Below are 5,915 nucleotides of genomic sequence, written 5' to 3'. Positions count from 1 at the left end.
GAAAAGTGCTTGCCAATTTCCCTTTCTCCCTGCAGTGAGAAAATGAGTTGGATAAAAGCCTCCCAAGCAAGCAACAGGCAAGCTACCTTTTTTTTTTTTTTTTTTTTTCCCCATTGGTGTACTCAGTATAGGATTTTTCTAGAAACCCCTTCTCTCTCTCTTCCTTCTTTTCTCACTAATTTTTAAAAATGATGGTAATATGCACCAGCAAAAATATCTACAGAAAGCATGGAAGGAGAAACAGATGGAAGCAGATAGTGTTGAAGGCAAGATGGAAGGCTGAATAGCTTTGTATGGTTAATTGGTTGGTTAATAACTCATATCAGTTTATAGTATTACACAGTAGCTTCATCAGATACGCTGAGAGGAGTCTCGCGGTAGAGGTGGTCAGAGGAAATGCAGCACAGAGTTTCAGTTGCTCTGTGAAAAGAAAAAAATTGCTGAGTAGTAAAAAAAAAAACACCAACATTTAGAAGGACAGCCAAATCATATAAATAACACTTAGACTCCTTGATCTAACCTGATTATTTCTTTTAACCTGTGAAAGGATTGTTAGATTTTTATTTGTAGGTAATGAATATAGTTCTGTGAATACAAAGAATGTCTTTGAAGAGAAACAAATACTGTGTAAGCCGGAAAACAAAACAACCAAACCAAACCAAACCAAACAAAACAAAAGCTATTCAGTAAGTGAGTACTAAACAGCGTGGAGGAAAGCACTCCATTTTATCATCTGCAATTACTAGTTACAGAGTTTGTGGCACATATACACCACAGTGCTTTACCATTGTTTCTTTTAAAGCAAGGCCCTGAAGAGATTTTAAGTAAATGCTTAGAGTTCACCAAAAAGTCAGAACGTGGTGTGGTTGCAGTTTGTTGCAGCAAGGCAACATTTTAAGTTCATGCTCCTTGAAGAACAGACTAAGGATTCTGAATCACTTCAGCAGGGTTGTACAAAACTAAGTATCCTTCCGTGATTCTTCTTGCTTGAGGAGCAGGAGATTTCTGTAACTTCTGTTATTGATTGTGAAAGGAAAGTCTAGACAATGAAGGTACAACAATTGAGAAAAAGAATAACAAAAAATATTGTCTATTTCTGGAGTATTGTTACTCTTGATATATTTTATTACACCCACCATTCCCTCCCCCCTGGAATCATGATTCTAGGAAATATTCAGGTTTTCAGATTGGTTATTTCATGGGAAAATACATTGCTAGTTTTTAGATTACTTTTGGGCCCTGAAGTAGTCAGATGGTCAATTGAAATAATAACCGAAATGTATCCTGAGGTTTGTTTTTCATTCTAAAAAAGAAACCTGCAGAACCCCAAAGCCATACTTTTTTTTTTTTTTCATGACTTTTAAGATAATCTTGAGATTTTAGGAGGAAAGCTGATACCACATACTTCCAAATGCAATGGTAACAAATATGTGACCACATTAGTAAAGAGAAAAATTCAAGCAACTTGCCAGATTATGTTGTCTGATTGCAGGTGAGGGAATTTAAAATTTGATTCCTGTTTTTTTTACAGAAGTATGTTAGCCTCCATGCTAGTGGTAAGCAGGAAGCCCAGATGATAGGCAGAATATGTTTGTACCTACAAAATTATGGAAGAACAGGAGGGCACACCCAGCCCAGCAGTGGTTACTGGATCATCATCCCTTGCTGAGGACAGGTCTGCATGGGCGCTGGTCAATAAACTGCAGGTATACTGGCACCACAATGGGCTCTCAGACAATTAAACACCTGCCATATTGTAGCTGTGAAAAATGTTATGTTTCTAACTTGGGCTGAGAAGTAGACAAGATATATACCTCCTGGGGAAAAGAAACTTGCTCCAGGAGTGTCAGGAGCAGGGCAGGCCGGCAGGGCTGTGCCCTCTCCTCCTTTTCCCTCAGCGATGTCCAGGCGAGGTGGTGGCAGCAATAAGGTGGGTACCGGCTGGTAAGGGGTCCCATGGCCCCCGCCCAGGCCGCCCCCAGCACCTCACACCGAGCAACTGCTGGCAGCTGCGGCCTGGTCCTGCCATGGTGCCTGGCCAGGATGGGCCACCAAATGCTGGAGAGGCCGCTGAGATGGATCTTCAAAGGGAAAGTCAACATGTGCCCCACATCATGTAGCCATTACCGACCTCCACAACTCATGGTAGGAGAAGCCGGCCTGCTTTGCTAGATTTTTACCTTACATTACCTCTTGTTAAAACACATCTGGTTTCACCCAGTCCAAGTCTTGAGGTATTGTGCAAGGGGCTAGAGGAGAGTGTTGTCATTAGCACCGGGCACACATTTTGTTGGCAGGTGCAGGAGAAAGTAGCCACAGGAGGAAGCCGATGCAGCTGTTGCATTTCCCTCCCTCAGGCCTCGGCCTTGGCTGTGTACTGCGCTTAGCCACGCACCTGATCACCGTTTGTGTGACTGAAGGCCCTGTGGCAGCTTGGGGATCTGCACAGCAACGGTGAGCTCTGCAATTAGGTGTTTAATTTGGATTGTAAGGCAGATCTCTGCCCTTTCGCTGATTTGTAGCCTTTGTTATGGTCCAAAACCAGTACAGACCTGTGAAATACTGTCACAGATGAGGATTATTTTTGGTGTTAGAGTTCTGAAATATCAGTCTACTCCTGAATGTTTTACATAAAAGAATGGGCTCAATAGGCTTTTTGCCAGTGCAGGTGTTCACCTATTTAATCTGTAAGAGTTGTGTTTGCTGATGTACTCCAAAGACCTTGACTAAGAAATAGATAAAAACAAAATTTACTCTCTAAGTCACCTCATGAGATTTTTCTGTGTTGCTTTATCCATTTTTTTCCTAAAGTCTGTGGTTTATCACCAACATGGTGTTTCTGATTCTTAACTGAACAAGTGAGATTATTTAAAAAGAACAGCTGTTTATGAGGGAAAATTAAAGAATAACTGTTGATTTATGGACATAAAGTTAACCTTTCTTCCTGTTTTATCAGAGAGTAATATTTTGAATTCTCAAAGTAACAATTATCCACATCCATCAAGTCCACCAGACAGCCTGGAGGTAAGCTTGGGAACAGGTGTGTGGTTGTGTCTCCCATGTGAGTGGTCAGTGCTCACCAAACAGAGGGATTGAAACATGTTTGTGGGGAAGGAGTAGATCCATGAGGTTCATTGTTTCCTGAAGAACCCAAACTGGTCTTTATTAGCAGGTCGTCTTTACTCTCAGGTTGTTGAAGCAGTTGCAAACTTGCCAGTTCTAAAAAGCAGCAAAGCTTCTCCTAAAGGTGTGAGCTGAATTAGATAGCAGTGAACTTAGAAAGATTTTTTTTTTTTTTCTCCATACTAAAAACCTATTAAGAAAACACTAAGGGTTCCTGTGAATGAAAGTGTGTGCACGCTAGGGCATGAGAAGCAGACCAGGGCTGATGTAGCAGGTGGAAGGTGTCACCTTGCATCCCAGCACTCTGCCCAGGTCTCTAGTGGCTAGGGGCTCCCACAAGGGTCACATGCCGGGAACAGGGGGCTGATTACAACAATTTGGTGAAAGAGCATTTACCCATGTTCTGTTGCATTGCAGACATAATCAGCAGCTGTTTATCTTCCTTGGCATATACTTTTCCAATTTTGCTCTTAGAATGCATGTTCCTCTAGGGGAACCAAACCAGATCTAGAATTTGGATGACTCATTAGGGGATGGTCCTGGGAATGTACTTGAATTGTAGTAGCAAGTTCTTTCAACAAAATGGAGATTTTAAATAAGGCCATTATAGAGGCTATGTGATATGTAATTTAATTTATCTTCAGAGTGTGGATGTTTAGAAAACAAAGATCTACATGTATCTTTCTTCTCTGTGTGAACTTACTACTCTTCTGTTTGACTGAGAAATTCACCTGATTTGGGGGCTGTAGCAATAAATCTATAGTATTGGCGGGTGCCTATTCATACAATGTGGAGATTTTGTGATAAGTTCTGGAGGAACGTCAATGTTGCAAAGTGAAGTGTAAAATTATTCCTGTCTCAATGTTATTTTTGAGTCATAGATCTCTGCCTTTTATGAACAGCAGGCATATTTGGAAGAATTATGTCTGAGTCATAAATCCCTATTTGCCTGGGACATGACTAATAGGTGTCTTTAACACAGAGAGATGATATTACTGTCTTAGCTTGCAATTTTTTTAACCTCTGAAGCACATAGAACAGATGAAGTTTAAACAGCACAATGACATTAATCTATGGTCTGTCAGAAAATTGTTACCTCCCTCCTTTTCTGGTCCATTGGTTCCAGCCAGCAGATACTGTAATTTATATGATTCTCCAAATTTATTATTTCAGTATTTAGCAAGCAGAGTCAGTGTGGTTGCTTTCTGAACCCGCAGGCTGTCGTGATCCGTGGGAGAAAGGGAGTGAGCAAGTCGTGAGGGAGGAGAAGTGCTTTTGGGCGTTCCCTCGCACCGCCTCCGCCAGGGCCACCTCTGAGGAAAGCAGAAGTCTATTTAAATGCAAAATGCTGCAAGATCTTTCCACTGGTGCTACCAGCAGGGCTTCTCAGCTGTCTGTAGGCAGTTACCGACCCCTCAAGTAGCCATATGTCTTGAGTGCAATAACAGAAAATTTATCAGCAGGTTTCTGTTATCCTTATTGTCATGTGGAAAAGACAGACCAACTTGAACAACAGATCCCTAATATTAATGTTTAATATTTGTGAATATCTGTGCTAGTCTAAAGGCTCCCAAGCATTGCTTATGAATACATTCTGAATTTTACAGAAAAGATTACAATTAACACCATCATCTCTACATACCCTCACTAGCTACGTACTTGTCATTATTACTGTTATTAGCCAATTATTCTTGTGTTGTAGGTCAGACTGTGCACCCCAGCACAGCATTGTGAACAGTTACAAAAAGCTTATGTCCCCAAAGCCAAGCCTCTTCATGTGCATTTCTCTGTATATATGCACAGTGCATGACATGATACATTGATAAATGTTATTATATGTAACAGGAATGAACGATAACTTGGAGTCTCCTGAACAGCCCCAATTGTTCCTGACAGAGTGTTATCTGCAACATTAATTTGCCTTGACAGTGCAATGTGAAAATATAATAAAGTCCAGACGTTTCTTTGTGACATTTTGTTGGGCTTTATGTCTTTAATTGTTTGCTCTTCGATACTGCTGCTATGTGATTCGTCCCTTCAATCACATGGCACTGTGTTTGCTCAGTCATTAGACAGTCAAAATTCTTATAAGAAAATAACTGTTGAGGAATAATGAATGAGGAATAATATATAATGCATCATTGATATGGAAATTAATCAAGTTATGTGGAAATTCACAAGCCCTTCGGCAGTCATCAACATTTTTATAAGTAAAATGGTAGCTGTCCAAGTATTTACAAACAAATAACATGCTCTACCACTATCATAGAGTTAACTGATAAGATATATTTGCTAAAGCGTCAACAAATTACAGTTTGTGCTGTTCGATCAGCTCTAATTAATTCTAGATGTTCCTCAGGGGGGATCCAGTTCAAATGAGCTGATTATTAGCAGTGATGAGAGCTGGATGGTTAAAATTGTATCCTTTTTTACAGCCTTCAGGAATATGAAAGCAATTGCTTGGACATGAAATAAGGAACTGATCTGTGTATTCAAATATGACAGATAAAAGAGATTTTCTGCTTCTGGCAGAACAGATAATCAGAGGCTTTATGTATTTTAAACATTTATTTTTCAATTTATTTTATTTTATTTTATTTTATTTTATTTTATTTTATTTTATATTTTATTTTATTTTATTGCTAGAAACAGACATTGCAAGATTACACTGTAGCAGTCTGAAACATAGAAAGTGACGTGTATGTAAAACTGACTGACACTGAGTGCATTTTAGATTCGACACATTAGCATCTACCTCCAGATGAAACTAGCTGGAGGTTATTTAGTTTAGT

The 5,915-nt window shown here is 39.7% G+C and overlaps 1 long non-coding RNA gene across 2 annotated transcripts; it reads left to right on the top strand.

The window, feature by feature from the left end:
* Positions 1–1,820: 1,820 nt before the first annotated feature.
* On the top strand, positions 1,821–5,407 carry LOC106034859 (uncharacterized). 2 transcript variants are annotated; one of them, XR_007158141.2, is made up of 4 exons: positions 1,821–2,145; positions 2,358–2,454; positions 2,957–3,024; positions 4,969–5,407. It is a non-coding gene; the product is annotated as an uncharacterized lncRNA (long non-coding RNA). The 2 variants fall into 2 exon arrangements; XR_001206360.3 differs by having other exon boundaries at positions 1,825–2,454.
* The last annotated feature ends 508 nt before the right edge of the window (positions 5,408–5,915 follow it).

This window comes from Anser cygnoides, chromosome 2 (assembly GCF_040182565.1).
Source record: "Anser cygnoides isolate HZ-2024a breed goose chromosome 2, Taihu_goose_T2T_genome, whole genome shotgun sequence".
In the NCBI taxonomy this organism is placed as follows: Eukaryota; Metazoa; Chordata; class Aves; order Anseriformes; family Anatidae; genus Anser; species Anser cygnoides.
The sequence above is the reverse complement of the archived record's forward strand: the minus strand, read 5'-3'. Positions and strand labels throughout refer to the sequence as shown.